At 32.4% G+C, this 21,069-nt stretch overlaps 2 non-coding genes across 2 annotated transcripts; both read left to right on the top strand.

Moving 5' to 3' along the window:
* Positions 1-521: 521 nt before the first annotated feature.
* On the top strand, positions 522-628 carry LOC117238874. Its single transcript, XR_004494287.1, has one exon. It is a non-coding gene; the product is annotated as a U6atac minor spliceosomal RNA (small nuclear RNA).
* A 14,875-nt stretch (positions 629-15,503) lies between these two features.
* LOC117238873 lies at positions 15,504-15,610 on the top strand. The gene has a single exon (XR_004494286.1). It is a non-coding gene; the product is annotated as a U6atac minor spliceosomal RNA (small nuclear RNA).
* Positions 15,611-21,069: the final 5,459 nt, after the last annotated feature.

The raw sequence follows: 21,069 nt of genomic DNA, 5'->3' as shown, positions 1-21,069 counted from the left end.
TCTTACTACAAGAATTATAATAGCAGCAAAAATATATTATTAAGATCTTCATAATAGATTTAATAATAATGATTTAATCCAAATAATGATTTAATTAAGGGAATTATTTACCTTTACTTACTACTTGTATTTTGAAAGGGCTATGAGAAATTGACACATTAAGAATCAAATACTTTCCAATCAGCTCGGCAAACAGAGAAGCACAAATTATTAGCAGAGGACTGAGAAAGTTTCTTATTACAAGAAACATACAACATTTATTAGAAGAATACAACAGGCAAGCGGCCAAGCCCCACCCCTGCGTGTGCTGTGGGATGTACTTTCTGGGAGTACACTTGATTAAACGTGCTTCGTGTTAAGCACACAGGGGCCCGACGATCAACTCGCACAACACTGGTCTACTGTCGTCCCGCCCGTGGAGGTTTTAGCCGGTAAGAATCCGGCACTACCTTCTGCCCACCTGTGCCAAGGGTGGTAAGGTGTCTATGAGATTTCCTCCACGTAAAAAAAAAAAATTTTTTTTGTAGTATGAGAGGAGAGACGTTTAACACTCTATTAAATAAGGGTAGAACACATATATAAATGGTAAGGCACTGTCGCCTTTCGGCGGCACTTGGCAGATCTTTTTGGAAGGACCGCTTCCGAAAAACGCAAGTGCTAACTTTTTCTCACTGGCGAATAATCTTTATCAAACTTTTTTTGTGACAAATGATCTTTACATCCTTTTGAGCATTGGATTTCGAACAATATATTAGACACGAATCTAGATGTTTGATCCATTGACATCATGTAATCAAAAACCAAATAGATAAAAAAATTTGATATGCAACTGACAAAATTTGCACTATTAATTATCAAATTCCAAACCTGCGAAATATAATCATAGGCAAAACTTGAATACATACTGATGGTTAGAAAGTGGCGCCTACCGACATTCTGGATCAAATTCAGTAAACATATTTCTTTGAATTTTTTCGAAAGTTTCTATTTGTAAATTGGTTAATTAATTATTTTGTTTTATTTTATTTATATTATCACATATTACTTTATTTCCTTTTATATTATTTCATGTTTTTTTATCTCATTTATTTATTTTATTTCATCAACGTAATTGTCGTATGCCCTAAGAAAGCATAAAATAATCAATGCAAATATTGTAATCAAATATAAGAAATTATACTCTGCGAGTACTCGAATTTTAAAGCCATTGGATTGGATTCATTATAACTAATATTTTATTGATCTGCGGCATTTCAGTCAATATCACACGTTTATGTTATTATTATTATTATATTATATTATTATATAGTTATTATTATATTAAAGCTGTTTTGTGAATACACGTTAAAAAAGGTACACGTTATACAGTTGTTTATGGAAATCGTTACAAAGTCACGTAGTATCTAAACACCCGACGCAACACTTAAAACTCGTTTGTGAAAAAGCATAGTCGTCTGTGCTATGTGTATCAATACAAGCGTCGCACGCGTATATCAGTTGGTGTTGCTATGTGAGTGGCGCAGACAAGTGATGAATGTTACCCATACAATTCGGATATAAGACTCAGACTGGGGATTTCAGACGCAACCGCGTAAGGCGCGGCAGTACGGCTAAGGAAATTCCATCTTTAGACAATAGGGCCTTGTCTAGCACTGTTTCCAGGAAAAGCGTGCTCGGATTGCAAAGCACCTCACGACAAAAAAAGACCAGTAAAGTGAGTTAAATATAAAGGGGCATTCCAAGCGTTAGGTGAGATTAGTTTCAATCAAAAATGAATTTTTAATCAATATTCAAACGTGTTATTTTGTATATCAATTGTATAAATAACAAGAAGGGATTAATATATCCTTTTAAACTTTGCACGCTGCACAAAAACACAAAACACATTTACTCGCAATATATTCTAATAGAGTTTCATTCGTTTGAAAAGAAACAAAAGATTTTGATTGCAATATACTTGCGTCTGCGGTTTGCTATTGAAACAGACGATTATCAGACATGTACTTACACACGTTTAAGGCGAACTCAATATTTGAAAATTTTTGAAAATCAGTTTGAAGTAAAATTTTCAAAATTGTAAGACAGACGTGTGTTTATCATTTCCAACGTCACAAAATACTGATTTTTTAATGCGAACAAAATTTCATTTAAATATGTTAAACCACAGACATTAAAACTGCAAAGGAGCAACTCGATTACAAAAATAGTTTCTGAATTCCATTTTCATGAAAATGAGCAATTCACGTAAATTATATGATACTTCACTGAAAAAATGTTTAACTTGTAAGTCAAAAAATGATCGACTTGATGTGGAATGAGCCTTATTGGAAAACAGAAGCGTGTTTCTTCATTGTTTCAGTATATGCAAATGGGTCTGAGCCATACATCAGACGCTACCATCTGATGCTTATACCGTCTTTTCTATCGTTACTTAGTATTCTATCTGGCACTTGGAGACTGAAAAAACTGAGGTTTTACATTTTCTTCCTGTGATTCTTGCTTTTCTTTATTCGATTTAATTTAGTCAGCTTTTCGTGGCAGCCTATACCTACCATTATAACTAAGCGTGCACGTAGATAATACAGAGATAATAGGAATAGATAATGAAAAATAAATAATAAATAAATAGATAATAATGTATTAATTAATTAAATGCTTCAGATAGAACGTTTTAATTTTATAAAAGGAGCGAAATAGGGCATTTTTATCAAGAAACGACTTGAAATCATATTATTGAGATATATATAATTTTATGTGCTAGATTAGGTTAGCTGCGTAGTAGCGATGCATGTATGTGAATATCAGTGTGTGGAAGATTGTGTGCGCGCGGCGTCTCGAAAACAAAGAAATGTAAACTGTTGAGTTAACAATCTGGTATGGAAGAAAGTGCTGAGACGCGTTGATTGATATTTGATAATATAAATTCTAACTGCAAATTTAGTGTTCCTATACCATTATTTCGGCTATTAAGATCCAAAATTCGGAAGATATATTTAATTAATATTTTTAAATATACGTACAACTTACACGTAACGCAAACATAGTAAGGAGAAAACAAAGAATAGAAGTGAAAGCTAGAAAAATTTGTTAAGAAATTAGTGGTTTCAACATATGTACGTGGTATTGCAATAAAATGTCCTATCGATTTTTAAAGGTAGGACCACTTAATTTACGACACTTTGTAATAGAACATTATAAATTGGTAAAGACATCTAAAAAACAATTAGAGTAAATAAATCATGCTGTTTCTAGATCCCTATAAGCTGCATAAGATTTTCTAACTTTGTTTAAAAGGTAAAAATATGAAGAACTTTGTATACTTCAAATAGTGGGCAAAAATAACAATTATTCGCAAAATTTAGAGAAGTTATTTAAAAAAAAAAGTTAACTGTCCTTGGCAATAAAAAAACCTACTAAATTATAAAAGATTTTTGAAAAAATTAAGTGATTAAAAAATCAATAATTTGTGAGTGTTCTGATTAGGAATAATTATTACAAATGTTCTATGATCTCTACGATTACCGATAACTATTATTAACGATAAACATTGTTTTTGGTTATCCATAACCATTAGTGTAATGTAATTTTTAGTTATTGGTAATCACTATGTGACGGAAGTTGTAACTAAAGAAGTTTGAGTAATTATATTGATTATTTCTGATCAAGACAATTTAAAATAATTGTAAGATGCTAACGTTTATACTATAACTTTGTAAATTTGGGTTACAAATGGCATAGTTCCTGACTTGAAGATACTTTAAAAAATGAAAAAATGCTAGGCAGAACATTTCAATTAATCGTAAGAAGCGCAGTAAAAGAAATTTGGTCTTAAAGTTCGTTTTCTTTTCTTCTTTAGAGAGAATCCAAGAATGTGCTGTGTGGAAATACCTGAAGCCCTTTGCAACGCACCTGGAATCGCGTTAGTCACGGCCAATGTAAGGAAGCAAGAGGGTGGCACTTAGGGTGGAAGAAAAATCGGAAACCACTGTGATTACTACGGAAATGGATGGAGTTAAAAAGACAAGAAAATCGAAAATTGTCCCAAGGATACGTCTGTTAGTTTCTAATTGAGGGTACTTTCCCAATTGTTTCGCAAAAGGTAATGTTGATAGTAACTGCTGGTAAATATGCATTTATATCCATAAATGAATATTCGTGAGATTACAGAAATTAGGTAATAATGGTTGTAAGTTGTGTTTATAATATTTACTGATCGTTTTGGCGCGTTTACGGAAGATTTTAGAGCGCTGGATAATAAAATTTAATCATAATGCAGATCTGAAGAAAATCATGTTGAATTTCTAAAAAATGGTATCTAAATATGTAGATCTGAAGAAAATTGTGGTAAATTTCTGAAGGATACCTAGTATAAATTTATTGCACAGAATATCGTGTAATTATCGTGTAAACGGATGTAATTAGATGATGTTGATTGTAAAGATTTTGTAAGTTTCACTGAATATTTTGCAGGAGAGAGTACGATGATAAAAATCAAGATCTGTGTGCAGCTAATGCAATTTGTACTTGCACTGACATGGAAAGAAGAATAGACAATATAAGATAATATTTTTTCGTTTGAAGCATCATTTTCCAAGGTAATTGGGTTTGAACCTTATACTTTATGTAAAGTATAACATATTTTGTTTGACTAATTAATTTCCCTTTTTTATTTATTTATTAAGTTTAGGCTGTACTACATAAAAATGCGTCTACTCCAAAACGAAGTGTAATCGCAACATAAATTATATTAAAGCTTTTTGCAAATATCTTGGAAACTAAAGCCAAGTAGCGATAACATGTATAAAAAAAAAAGTTGTCCAGAATGATGACCTTGACAACACATCTCAAAATCATGAAAATCGGTGAGGTGTGCCCATTTGTATGTAATTACTTAAATAAGTTTTATATTTACATATTGAAAAATAATACGATGTATATCTCAATCTTTACCATTTATTTATTAATAATATTAACAAGAACACCATTATTGTTGACAAAACAACAACGTATGATTCGTATTATTCATTTCGATAATGTATTATTATTCAAGGCTCGAACAATTTCTCTAAATAGTATAACAAGAATATATATCAGCAAATGATACAATGTAGCTTTGTAAATTTGGACAGTAATACGACTGAAAATTGAGCTGATGAGGCAAAAACTTACGGTTGTTTGAAACTGGCAACGTATCTAGATATGCGTGCGTTCAATTGCATGCACTCGACAAATTTCATCGATTAATTCCAAAACTAAACGTAATATTGGAATTATAACTGGGAACAATGTTTCCAACAACTAAAACAATCTAAAACAACCTTTAAACGCTCGATTTTCAAAAAAATGGGCCTAATACAAAATCACTTTTTTCGTGATAAATCATTATTTGTTTGGAACAATCTAGGACAAATGTAGAACAACTTGGAACGACAACAAAAATTTCGAGAATTAAAAAATGGCGTACTAACTACATAACACTGAATTTATCTTATCTAAAAATCTGCCTTCCCAAAATACCTGATACGTAAAATAATGCATATAAGTTTTTGTTACTATAATTGTATAACTATTTCGGAACATTTAATTAATGTAATAGCGAAGTAGACTTGATAGCATCGAAGTAGAATTAGTTTAATGATAGCAATACTGAGCATTGGATAATTCATAGGAATAAATAAATATTAGAATTTTATTTAGAAATATAAAACCTTTATATTTGGCGTTGTTTGTATCTTTAACATTCGTTAAAGATACGTTCGTTCGCTGATTAACACTGGAACTACCGATAGTTGGTCTTTAAAAAATACGTAATAATAGAATATTTTTATACTTATCGATTTATTACTTTCTTACAGAAGCAATTCCATGTTATGTAGTAGATTTTTGGTATTATTGATCCATCTGGGACCATAATTTCTAAACGAGAGTCGACACATTTATAAAATTGTAGAACCAGTCCTTTTCACTGCAGTCGTCATATCGAATCTGGTCTGATCGAATCGAACTGATATCGTCATATCGAATGATGCGCGGTAAAAATTTGAAAAACGCGTGGCAAGTTGTAGAAAACGAGGAAACTGGTTAATTGGGGTTCTGTGGCGGCACGGGCCACGGAACTTTTCAACGGCTCCGGATGCAAAGCGCGACGCCACCAAAGCGCAACACCGACGTGCCCAATGTACCATCGATATCTTCACACTTTTTTCGCCGAATTCTCGGAAGAGCATACACGTGCCTGCACTGGCGGCACATCTAATGAATGCACGCTAGTGGGGGATATCGATGGGCTACGAAGGGAAGAATCTGCGCAATCCGAAACAAAAGCACAGGCAGTCTGTCTTACGCCATTAAATGTGTAACTCCTCGGTACTATTTGCATAGCAACGCGTCGAATGATCTCTCGGTGTCTATCGTTATTTGTTAGTTGTTACCAGTTGTCTGTTAAGCGTAATTGTTAATTGTTAATTGTTAACTCTGATTGTTGATTAGTTCTAAATAAACTATTGTTCGTTAAAAACACCAAGAGTAGTTCCTTACGCACCTATCACCATACCACTTCAGTTCGATAAACAGATTGCAGCACTCTTTTACACTCTGACAAGTACCAATCATTTTGACTGGTATTGGTATAAATAACCTTGATAGAAAATTATTTTTAGTTTGAATACATAAAAAACAAAATAAAATTCATTATATTATTCTTTCAGTTATCGTTGCGAAAGTCATTACATCATTGCGGAAAAAAATATAACATGTAGTAGGAATTTTAAAATAAAATTGTAAAACCAGTCAATTTCACTGGTGTGATAGTGCTAGTGTTAAATAATAGGTTCATTCATTGTACGATAATTAAAAACATACAACAAGAATCCTTTTAGCTAATTTATTTAATTAGATTACAAATTCCTTAAATTAAGGACATTTCTCTTCATTTTGATAATAATGCCGTATAATAAAAGAATCTTTTTTTCTTACTTCTTCTTTACCTGCAACACCAGAACAACCCAGAGCGAAACTATGAAAAGTGGAACGCGCATATAAGACTGATTTTGCTCTTGCATCGATGTCGTTTGTCGGCCCGTGTTCCAATTTTCAAATTTTTGTTCTGGGTTGTTCTAGTGATGTTAGCGATGTAGTGTATGTGTTCCAAAGAAGAACCTTTTACCGTAATACTATTCTATATAAAATCAAAATATTCAGTATGAAGACATTCACTTTTTTGGAATTATTTCTGAAATCTTCTGAGATAAATCATTATTTGTTTGGAACGATACGAGATTTAAAAAATTAGATGCTAACTTCGTACAGGCGAAAAGCTTGCAGTTTATTTTTACGATCATTTTTACGTAACCTTAAAAGTTCAAGACATTGTATATTATGTCACGTGTTTATTCTTCGTCCCATTGGATCTTTAGAAAGTTGCACGAATAGTTTTCGTGAAACGGTCTCATATCAACAAAATAGCTACGAATAAAGACTGTAAACAAATATGTTTGATCGACAGATTGAAAATTTGAACAAATTTCTTGTTGCTTCAAATGTCCTAATTTTAATGTTAACGTTACTCTTGCTTCTTTAACACGTTGACTGCCACGCGCGTTTTCAAAGAAATCTCCGTCAGGCCACGCGTACAGCAGTACCAAGCGTTCTCTGCTAGGTGCTCCCATCGATATTTTAGTACTGCGAATCGCTCAAGCGGTGGTCTCAAGAATGATCTTTCGTTTCGTTTGTTCGCAACGTTAAAACCACTAGCTGTTGTCGAATATAACGAAGGAAAGTGTAATATAGATTATTCCGACCAAATGCTTTCTTATGCCACCACAATTAGAGAAGGAATCAAATGGTACAGAAAACTTGGCATTCGATTCTTTCTGCGAATTTCTGTTGTAAACGTTTTGACGGTTTACAAAATTGCAACAAGAAAAAATATAAATATTAGAATATTTAGACAATTATTAGTTGCAAAATTATTGTGGTTGTCTGAAAATACAAAAAATCCTTGTCTTCGACGGAGTCGGCATAATATCGCCGCTCGGAAAAATAATTCCGGAAGAAGCATTAGACGCGCATGCAAATTATGTTATACGAATAAAAGACGTCGAATGGATCGAGCAAAGGCACAAAAGAATTTGAAGAAAACAACAACTTATTGTCCAAATTGTCCCGACCAACCTCAGCTATGTATACAATGCTTTAAAGTTTCACATTCTAAATAATTTTTTTAATAAACCATTTTCGTATTTTTATTTTATAACGATTCAACTATTATTACGATTAATTATTAATTAAGAATTTATTATTATCTTTTCAAATACCTACGACGATCCTTCGCAAGTAGTCAAATAAGCGACACCCTAATATGGGTTACGTGGCTTGACCAGAAACTTTGCTGACACCCGAATACGGCTGTCGTGGCGGTTGTCACGACCGGCATACTTCAAATCCGACGGACTGACGATAGAGATAAAAATGTGGCGGCACTCGGCGACAATGTATATCGCTGAAGTGCCTAATGAACCATCAACATCCCAACGGTCCTTCCACCGAAGGTTCTAGAAGAAAGAGCACGTGGCAACGATCGCGGACGCCTAGCAAATGCATGGACGGTGGGGATGTTGAGGGATGACAAAAGAAAGTAATCGGATCCGATCGAAAGTAAAATCATAAGAGTCAGTCTTAGAAAGTCACGCTTAGAGTTCGGAAGTAGATTGTAAAGTGTATTGATGTTAGAAAAAAAAAATAAAGTTTTCTTTTTTTATTTTTCACCTCAAATTCCTTTTTTATTTTGTTATTTTACGTGACACGGTCAACGTGTTAAATACTATAAGTAAATTTTACTTTATGTATAAAAGGCAAGCCATTTTAGATCAAAATAGATAATAATTCAATTATTACTATAGAAATCAGAATTATAGTGGTTTTTGTTTATTATATAGATTTATTTATTACGATTGAAATAGAGAACTATAACTACTTAAATAGAACTTAATGTAGTAAGTAATGCGATACAACTAAGGACAACTAAATTGATAGTTCACAACTCAACTTACGACTTACAACTAACAGCCCATAACTTATGAGCAACGATTGACCCGCAACTACTCGCAGCTTACTCGCAACTGCCACTAGTCACAACTCAGTCATAACTCTAACTACGAGTATTGAATACTACTGAGCATTGACCCTTCTCTTCACCAACACTTCCTTTTTATACCAGAGTTTTTGGTATTACTACAACGCATACGTGTTTTACAACTGTCGACTCAAGATGGTCACGTACACCTTTCTTAACACGTTGAATGCCACGCCAATTTTCCAACCTTTCGCCGTGGCGCCACGATGAGTCTTTTATTACGCGATACACATAATGTTGAAATGTTACCTACAAGAGATAAGTTACGGTGTACAATCATCAATTTCACTCGATGCACTTATTTTTACTATTATCAATTATCTCATATTGTTTCTTCGCGTTGTTAAATAATTGTTCTATGTTGTTACGTCTGGGGCCCTGCCACAATATCAATATTTTTGTAAGGTTCCCATTGCTCTTTACGACAGTCTACTATAATTTCTTTAGCCCTTTTATTGTTGAAAATTTTGAATCTTAATTGCCGAAATAATGGTATAGGAACACTAAATTTACACTTAGAATTTATATTACGATAGTTATATATTTATTTGATAAACGATTTCAAAGATATTCATCGATACACACTTGCACGCGTCTCACCTTCTTCTTCCATATCAAACTGTTGATTGAACAACTTACATTCCTTTGTTTTCGAGGCGCCACGCACACACATACTTCCATACTACGCGGTCAATCTAGTCAAGCACATAAAATTTTTAATTCATTTAAATTTGGAAGGAACGTTTATCGTGGATTTAATATTTTTAATACGTTCAATATCAGTGTTATGTTAATGGATATTTTCTTAAGATCTAAAGTATGATATTAAAATAATTTAATTTACATTAAATTATTATTATATAAATTATCTTACGGTTGATATCGTACGTGATAAGGATCACGAAAGAGTATGTAATTTGGTATAGCCTTTACCACAAGAAGTATTTCAACCTGAAAAAGTTGTGTAACTCATTTTCGTTGATCCGAAGTCTTATTCAAAAGATATTATTTTTTAAAACTGTTGCCTGTTATTTAATAACAATTGTGTCACTATTACCGCAAACTTTTCAATTTTACATAACATAACGCAAAAAAATAGAAATAAACAATGAGTAATTTACTTATATATTATTTCTACAAAATCTGTATAAAACTCTAAACATTTATACAACTTTATTTTTTACACTAATACTATTACATTCGTCAAATTCATCGTTATCTCAAACTTTTTATTTGTTTTTGCAATATATTTTTTGTAAAATTACGAAATACATTTATTAGGTCAGGAGCACAATTACATATACTTATTTTCATTAGATTGATTTAAGTCTAATTAGTTATACATAGTATATGTAGCTATGCATATTAAAGATGTTGCAAACACTGTTTTTTAATTTACATTGGAATCGATTATCATTTATGTCATCTTTTTGCAATACATGAATTTTGTTTTCTAAAAATGGTAAATTCTAATGATAAATCGTATTTGATTATGAGATCACATGCGCATTTTTGCACCTATTGAACACTTAAAAAATGTCAATTATTATAATATTAAATATATCCTTGATTGCTTGTACACTTCCATAGATTTATCGCTTTAATTTTTTCGAACGTAGCCACTACATAATTTAAAAATAAAAAATTAACCAAAACAACCTCCGTATGTGTTCTTCAGTTACGTGCAAGTTATACGAATGCGATGACCAATGACATATTATTTGGCGTGTCAATGTAATAACAGTGCGATAAGGAAGAAAAATGTGTAATAAGAGACCCAGAGAAAAATTATATCGTGTTTTTAACATGTACTTATACCAAAATGTTATCATCTTTTATTCCAACAAAAAATGGCAAGTCTGCAAAAAAAGCGTGTTTTCCAATAGTAGAAACACGTGCTCTACAATGTATCTGCTGACGATGTAACATGAAATGATCTCAAGCTTTGATTACGCGCGTGAATTATAAAACGTGACTCTGTCTACACGTTAAAATACGTAGAACACGTTTCTGTACGGGCTGTTCAGCTTGTTCTTTACAAGACGATCGAATTGCTCTCTTAGACCACTGTAATTAGATCGCCCAATGCTACTTTGCAAACTGCTTTGCTTCTAAATTTGCTGCTGAACGAAGCCATGATTTAAAACAATTTAATCAGCGTTATGATATCTAGTGCCCAATAACCTATATATATATTTAGTTTAGGGTTTGCACAGCCCTTTTAACAAGACTAGCGTCGTTTTATCATTCAAAATGATAAATTCTCTAATATATATGTCGGGTTCGCAATATGGTTAGAGTTAGAGGCGTGAAACGAATCCTCATTTGGACTAAACATTGTCGCTATGCAATAGAGAAGACACTGACTAGTGCAAATACGACTATTGCAGAATTTGACAAGTAACCGCGGTAATCAGACACTCGAGAAGCTAATGACAATGATCCTAGGTCCAACAACGAATCCGCGGTCAACGGGGTAACAGAATGCGCTTTCTTCCAAAGTCTAAGTCGAACACAACTTACTTGTCCACAATTCAAGTGTAACTCAACTACCTCGTCCACAGTACAAGCAGAACTCAACTAACTAACTCAGTCCAAGTGAAACTGCACTTACATACTCTTCTCTGTACCTCTCTGTACCCCTCGGGTCAACTATATTTTTAGGGAGAGCTATACAACTACTGCATACCTTTGTTAGGTAAAAAAGCCCTCCCGTGACCGTGGCTACGTTTAGCGACCAGTTGTGTCACCTCGAGTCCAAATCCACTGTTACAAATCTCGAGCAAACATAATCCGATTAAATCATAAACAACTACTTCTAAGTTTTATTATTTAAGCACAGCTATGATACAAAGTTTAGACTAAAGTATTGGGGATCTTCCCAAAAATTCCAAAAGCAAGGCCCCGATGTCCTTTCATCTCCGACATATATATATCTTTGAGTTAGGTTTAGTTCATTTCTTAAAAAACATATACTGCCTGTTATAAAAGAAAGAAAGAAGTTTAAAAGAAACAAATTGCCTTAGTGGCATCGAAAAGCACAACATTATGAAAATACCACAAACGTTTCACTTGTGCAATTTCGTTATGTAATTACGAAGGAATTACAGGGAAGAAATAAGTGTGGCTTGCAACATCCAAGCAACAAATGCTTTCTCCTCGAGCGTAAAGCTGAACGCGATGTGACATGGAGTACAGACAGGAGAAGTCTCTTGTAATTAAACGATTGTGAGAACGTAGTCGGTCGATTCACGAAAGAACACTCGGTTAACGCATCAACCGCTAGTTTCAGACTTTCTCATTTACTACTGTAAGAAAAAAAGGTTGAGCGAGTTGTGCTTTCGTCCACCTTTTATGAAACTACCTATAATTAGAGAGTCAGTGACATTGGTCATTTGATTTTTATTCATTTATTTTCACATGCAAATTTTAAAGTTATTTAGGGAGAATTATCAGTGTTTAAGAAGGAATAAAAAGTATGGCTATGGTTTTTTGATAGAGAAGGTCATAATAAGCCTTTAAAAAATTCGAAAAAATAACATCAGGTTTCACTTATTTTCGCAAAGATGAAACTTAATATAACAATCGATAGTATCATGAAAGTCGCATCAGTACAACTGTATTAGGTCGTCGAAGAAGTTTCTTTCGTTTCGTAAGGTAAACAACAATTTCTGTTTTATATTATTTTATTGAATTAGGTATGATCCATTTCGTTACATTTCTATTATTATGTTCGTGCATAATTCAATAAACTAATATAAAACAAAAAACATTGTGCGTCCATTATTTCCTTGTAAAACGAAAGAAACTTCTCGGACAACCTAACAGTAATATGCGATTGGTCCACTTCGGGACGTATTGGATTGGCAACTAAGCGATTGCGGATTTTGACATCAACACCCAATAACAAAATCCGCAATCACTTAATAGCCAACCCAATACATAAGTACGAGGTTATGGTCGAGATAGCCTGGACAATTATATAAATAGAACAGCGGACACCTTACCGATTTCAATAAGCTTGAAATATATTGTCAACGCCAACATTTTGAACAATTTTTGACCTATAAATGTAACCGCAACTCGATTTCTATTTACGAGATATTCATAAAAAGCTTTAATTACATTTAGTTTCCTTACACTTCATCCGAGTATCTAGACGGCTGTATTTTTATATAAACTAAACTAGCTCAACCTAAATTTGACAGATCAATGCTAATTATTTTTAATATAATTAAAAAAAAGGAAGCAAAGAAGAAAGAGGATAGATAAATTGGAGTACATATTGAAAAGAGGCGGAGAAGAGGAAGAGAGAATAAAGCTGTTATCTGTGCGGGAAAATTCGGTAACTTATAACAACTAACCTGTATAAAAATAGTGCACCACTTCTTAAACTTCGAATATTTGTTGCCACTTCAATTTGTCAAAGTATCAAATTCTACGTTTGTCCTACATTCTTCCAAAGAAATAGTGATTTGTCTTGAAAGATTCCAGAAATAATCTCCAAATAAGTGAATTTTTTTTATTTTAGGTATAATAGCATATAGTAAAATGTTATTTGAAACACATATCTACACCTCTAGAACAAACCAGAACAAAAATTTGGAAACCGGAATACGAATACAAGGATGATTTTACTTTCGCGTTGTCGTCGACGAGTGGCGATTTGAGAAATAAAAGACAGATGTATTGGCTAACTAGTCGAAACTCTAAACTCGGCATAGGAAATAAGCTTAAAATCTATAAAACGATAATAAAACCAATTTAGACGTACGGAATACCGCTATTGGGGACAGCAGCAACGAGCCACATAAATAAACTAGAGTCGCTACAATCGAAGATACTGAGAACAATAGTCAACGTCCCATGGTATGTCAGAAACAAGAATATACGCAGACTTAAAAATACCAATGGTCGAAGAAGAAATCGGTAGATACGCAAAAAAATGCAAGGAAAGAACGGCAACACGTCCAAACCAGGTGGCTGCCGAAGCGATCAAAACTCTGATAGAAAGAAGACTAAGAAGAAAACGGCCCACTGACCTCACTAAAGAAACATAATAGTCAAACTCGAAGATGGTATCCCGCTGGGAGTAGCTATCCACATGTTATTTAGCAATTAGGTTAGAAAAATTTACCAAATGTTCAGCTGGACAAATTGTAAAGTACAAATTAAATAATAAAAAAAAATTCTAAGTTCTAGATGGTTGGAGAAGTCGCCCGGCGCCACTCACCCAATTTAACGTCGGATTTCTTCAACCGAACCGTCGGTCAACGACGACGGTCGTACGCAGCTGCGTTTGAAGCACTCTTAAACCCGAATCAAATGGACGACATTTATATCGTCTGTCTGGGCCAATCGCATAGTGGTACCAGTTGCGATATACACACCCGTCGCTTGTATTAATACACATACAACTTGTAATAAACATGTGAAAATTCCGCTAACGGAAATGTAGGGCTATGTTGGCTAATAAAAACCCTTTTTATTCGTGTATCTTAAGGGTCGATGCAGATGAGCGATATTTTATCGTAAGACATCGTTCCAGTGCCGTTGGAAAAGCAAAGAAATAAATAAAGTTCTTCTGTTTCAAAAAAGAAGGATGCATACATATGTATTTTCTTGTTCTTTCAACCCATTGCCGTTGCGGTCGTTTGTTGCAAATTCGATCGTTTGCATCGGACTTAAATCTTGAGCTTAAAATCTTCTGTTACAAATTATTAATTAGACCTATTTATAACTTATGCTAATCCCATACGTTATAAAATCTCTGCCAATGCGATGGAAAACGCAAGGCTAGGCATCTTGAAAATAAGTGCATTAGAAGAGACAGGAATTCTTTTAGAACGGCCTTCTCTTACTACAAGAAATATAATAGCAGCAAAAATATATTATTAAGAGCTTCGCAATAGATTTAATAATAATGATTTAATCCAAATAATGATTTAATTAAGGGAATTATTTACCTTTACTTACTACTTGTATTTTGAGAGGGCTATGAGAAATTGCCACATTAAGAATCAAATACTTTCCAATCAGCTCGGCATACAGAGGAGCACAAATTATTAGCAGAGGACTGAGAAAGTTTCTTATTAAAAAAAATATACAACATTTATTAGAAGAATACAACGCTTGGCAAGCGGCCAAGCCCCACCCTTGCGTGTGCTGCGGGATGTACTTTCTGGGAGTACTTGATTGAACGTGCTTCGTGTTAAGCACACAGCGGCCCGACGATCAACTCGCACAACACTGGTCTACTGTCGTCCCGCCCGTGGAGGTTTTAGCCGGTAAGAATCCGGCACTACCTTCTGCCCACCTGTGCAAGGGTGTCTATGAAGATTTCCTCCACGTAAAAAGAAAAAAAATATTTTTGTAGTATGAAAGAAGAGACGTTTAACGCTCCCGTAGACAAGGGTGGAACACATATATAAATAGTAAGGCACTGTCTCCTTTCGGCGACACTTAGCCGATCTTTTTGGAAGGACCGCTTCCGAAAAACGCAGGTACTAATAATTTTTTCTCACTGGCGAATAATCTTTATCAAACTTTTTTTGTGACACATGATCTTTACATCCTTTTGAGCATTGGATTTCGAACAATATATTAGACGTGAATCTAGATGTTTGATCCATTGACATCATGTAATCAAAAACGAAATAGATAAAAAAATTTGATATGCAACTGACAAAATTTGCACTATTAATTATCAAATTCCAAACCTGCGAAATATAATCATAGGCAAAACTTGGATACATACTGATGGTTAGAAAGTGGCGCCTACCGACATTCTGCATCAATTTCAGTAAACATATTTCTTTGAATTTTTTCGAAAGTTTCTATTTGTAAATTGGTTAATTAATTATTTTGTTTTATTTTATTTATATTATCACATATTACTTTATTTCCTTTTATATTATTTCATGTTTTTTTATCTCATTTATTTATTTTATTTCATCAACGTAATTGTCGTATGCCCTAAGAAAGCATAAAATAATCAATGCAAATATTGTAATTAAATATAAGAAATTATACTCTGCGAGTACTCGAATTTTAAAGCCATTGGATTGGATTCATTATAACTAATATTTTATTGATCTGCGGCATTTCAGTCAATATCACACGTTTATGTTATTATTATTATTATATTATATTATTATATAGTTATTATTATATTAAAGCTGTTTTGTGAATACACGTTAAAAAAGGTATACGTTATACAGTTGTTTATGGAAATCGTTACAAAGTCACGTAGTATCTAAACACCCGACGCAACAAGTTAAAACTCGTTCGTTTTAAATATAAATTCCTAAATTCCTAATTAATTTGGATCATTTATCAATTTTATCTTACTCATAATTATTTCTATCTTATTTAAAAAGAAAGAGAAACAATAATATAAGATTATTAAAAAATATGCTGCATAATTTCACGCTGCATCAAACAACTGTTTTTAAATATAAATTCCTAAATTAATATATTAAATTTGACTAATATAAACGATAATACGGATTCTTGTAAACCAAAAATAATTGTATGGCGTACGCAAATGAATATACATAATGTTTTTAAAGTAGCAATGGTGAAAGAAGCTATAACCGAAGTTTTCGAGAAATTTTTTAAGAGAAGAGCAGAACACCAAGTCGATGAACGTAAAAATGAGAGAAATTAAAAAATGCTTTGCTCAATTAATAAAATGCAAAATTTAAATAATAAAATAAATGATTGGTATAATATGAAGTTACAAATATCGATCAGCTTTTCATTTCCTATTTAATTGAAAATTTAATGAAAGATTACATTCATTAAGAATGTTTTCTAGAAGCAAAAGATTTAGTTACGAATAATATGTTGTCAGTTCCAAAGTTATTATAAAAAGGAGGAAGTAGAAAATGTATAAAAAGTCCCCTTACTACTGTAATTAAAAAAATGTTCACAAGAAACCAAGAAACAATTTGAAAAGAAAAGAGATAGCAAATTTTTTAAAGACTATATCTAATCTTTTTTCCAAGCGTAAGGGAAAAATCAATAAAGATAAAGATATTAAGTTATACTATAAAAGCAGTGCACACATACACACAGTAAATAGAATACAATAAAATTTCAAATGAATAGAATCAACAACTTTTCTATTTTGTTTATCGCATTTTGTATATTAGCGACTAATTATTATATATAATTAATTATAATTATAATATATAATGTGTGATATATAATATATAATAATCATGATATATAATATAATATAATAAATAAAATATATAATAATCTAATTATATATATAATGGCATGATGAAACAGTCCGGTTTTTTAAACGCATATAACTGTCTCCGTTTCTTAAAATTCATGAAAAATTTTCAATATTTCAGCCTCGTTTATTTAAATATCGTTCGTCTCCGTAAATGCACAAAAACATGTAGATACTTTGCTCTAAATTATCATCATGCAATCACCTAGTATTTAATGAAACAGAAATATGCAAGTTTCTTATCCCTCGAAATCTAACAGTTCTCATAAAGCAGAAATAACTTGAAATTAGAAAACAAAATGACAAGGCAGGTAACGTTTGACAAGCAAAAAATAAGCAGCGCTTTGAACCACATTATCAAGTGTTTGACACGTGGAAATGATATCACGGCAAATAAACATCGGTAATTCTTCGTAAAACTAATCTATCCGTCGTATTGTATCAATGGAACAAGCAAAACGATTTTTCGCGCTTCGCAAAGTTTAAACATCATTGGACGGAACGCGATTACGAATTTACACTGACGCGAGTTCCATCTAAATCAAGCAAATAAGTGTGGAATGTACGCACTTCTAGCAAAATTAACTGGATGTTAACCTATCAACATCCGGGGCACAGCTCCAGCCGATGGATGATCTTTCACGGCAATGTTTCATGTATATCCAAATTCAGTAACTGATATAATATAAGAGTTAAACAACCATCAAAACCCAAAAAAAGGAAAATTAATTAATTAAGCAAAATATGTTATACTTTTTATAAAGTATAAAGTTCAGACCTAATTGTCTTGGATAATGAAGCTTCAAACGAAAAAATATTATCTTATATTGTCTATTCTTTTTTCCATGTCAGTGCAAGTACAAATTGCATTACATACACATAGATCTTGATTCTTATCATCATGCTCTATCCTGAAAAATATTTAGTAAAACTTACAAAATCTTTATAATCAATATCATCTAATTACATCCGTTTACCAATTGCATTATTAATTTATACCATATTCTGTGCAATAAATTTATACTAGGCGTCCTTCCTAGGTAGGTACTAGGATCAGATTCGCAGGCTAAAAAGACAACACACTAACAGAATCAAACATACTATAAACTCTTATAATCCAAGTTACGGTACCACGCCAAAATAATTTATTTATAATTCTGAAAGAGAAGTGATTGTAAAAAGTTTACCAAATAAAAAAAAGAAAAAGAAATGTTTCATGTGAATCGCAAACATTCCAAACGAACGTGTAACGAAGAAATATTACGCGCGACGATGTATGCGCGCGGCATTGATAAACTATTCTGGCAACTAGATTGGAGAAAAAAGCACGTTAAAACAAATGTACGAACCTTGTTCCGATAAGTGCTGGGCAGGCAAGCCCATTGCGCGTAGCTCATATGAACCATCGCTCAAGAATTTCTTGTTATCTCGTGAAATCTTTCCTCGTTGTACGTATCCCTTGAACTTGCACTCACATCAACACTCCATTATACACTGTTCAGTCAATTTAGAGTTAATCGACACTGGAGTTATAGAGTGAAAGATGAAACGAAAAATAGTTTAAACATGAGATTTGGGAAGAATTTAACCATACATAAAAAAAAATTAGTTGAATAATAATAAAGTGAAAAATAAAAATAGTTTAGAACTAATGGGAAATTACAATGAAACGCAAACTGCTGGACAGTTGGGCGTCAATTTTCTATTTAACTGTCAGAGTGTGATTTTAACGCTTACTCTGTATGACTTTCTCCGCGAGAATGCCGATTTCCGTGAAATGAAAATATATTGCGATAACTGAATATTACTCGATTAAATCCTCGTATCGCGGTATTTATCACGAGAAACGAACGCGCGAATAATCAGTTTGAAGTGACGCCGCCTTGCAACACGATAACGAACTAACCAGGACGAATAGGATATCGTCGATTATAAACACACTGTTCACTATACGACTAACATTCAGTCGCGAGATTATGATAGAAAATTATGTTAACGAGTATTTTGAGAGGTTTTCTTGATCACACGAGTGAGAAAACACGTGCACGTTTCAAAGCGTTACTATTGCTACTCAGCGCGCGAAGGATACGCTCGGTGATTGTACTGGAGAGTCAGCAACTGCTGCCACTGGCCCAACTCAGGGAACCTCGACAACTGCTCGTTACGCGCAGTCGAAGCATACGGGACCCTCAGGCCCGTACGAACAAGCCAACGAAAATTTCGAGACACGAAGACCGAAATTCCGATCGCTCTATTTTTTCTAGTATTTAGGTATATTTTTCACTGTTTCATACGTCTTGAAATATATCGTACGAGATTTGTTTATGAAGTTTAAATAAATGTTTAAATAAATAAGTAGAAAATTGCTCGCCTCGTCAAATCTTAGAACGAATACTATATTTCGAATATTTTATATATTTTCGCATACTATGTGTACTCTGTGCATTTTGCCTTTTTCCTTATAAATGTATAAAAATTTGCATTCTAATGATAATAAACTGAAGTACAATAAATTATAGTCAATTGCTTTATTAATGCATGCTTATTTGCAAACAATTTCAATAAAAATATTGTTTTCCTTCATAAAGATTTATCATGTTTTCAAACCTTCTTTGTAATTAATTTATGTAATTGAATCTTTATTGACTTATAATCTATTTTTTAATGTAATTCAATAGCCTCTTTCTGTTCTCGTGTTTTGGCATTGTACAGTGGTGTGAATAATTATAAATTCAACGCCACTTTTTGATTTTTCATGATAAGAAAAAGAAAAATTGACAAAATCGGTTATATAATAACATTTTATAATGAAAGACAAAACGGAAGATATAACAAACAAAAATTGTATTCTTTTGAAGTCTGCAAAAAATTAAATTTTCTCCTGAAATTATATCTTGTTCTGTGAAATTATATTCTGTGAAAAAATATAAACCCAGTGTCAATTTTGTTATGTTTTCGTTCAATATTTAACGAATTTCTCTCCTTTTTAATTAATTCTATTAATCTATTAAATATACACTATCCACTACCTTATTTGAAGTTTCATTTCAATATCCGTCCAGGCAAATTTTATTCCTTTTTTTAATTCAACGATGTTTTCTGTAATTATTTATACAGTGTTAAAATAACAAATGACTTTTAAATGCTTAAAATTAGAAATTCTACTTGACGATTGAATATATTTGATTAAATATCTTGTGCAACTAAATAGCCTTCCACACGCAGAACGATGAGTATGGTATTTCAGAAAATTTAGAATAAAACATGTATGTGATAGTGTAAACATATTTTAAGGTATATCACAATACTTCATCACAGATAGTTGATAATTTTACATAAATTAAATGAAAATAAGTATCTCAAGATCATTGTATTTATTAAAATTTATTTTGATTTCCTCCGACTTTTATTTAATTCCTAATAAATCGTACTATATTATATTTGAATATTTTTCCATATTTCCATAAAGCAAAATGCAAATTAATACAAAATAAATGAGAAGTAGGATTTTTATGTCTTAAATTTCCGACTCCATATGCGATCTGTATTTTCATTATTTCAAATATGTAATTCATTCGTGTAATTCACATAAATTCAACGTTTTAATTTCTTTAATAATCCGTTACGCTGTTTTTCAAACCTTGGAAAATTTCTCTACTAAATTTATTTTTACAACGTTATTTAACCTTTC

This window comes from Bombus vosnesenskii, unplaced genomic scaffold, assembly GCF_011952255.1.
Source record: "Bombus vosnesenskii isolate JDL3184/JDL3185 unplaced genomic scaffold, Bvos_JDL3184-5_v1.1 scf7180000013666, whole genome shotgun sequence".
NCBI lineage: Eukaryota > Metazoa > Arthropoda > Insecta > Hymenoptera > Apidae > Bombus > Bombus vosnesenskii.
The sequence above is the reverse complement of the archived record's forward strand: the minus strand, read 5'-3'. Positions and strand labels throughout refer to the sequence as shown.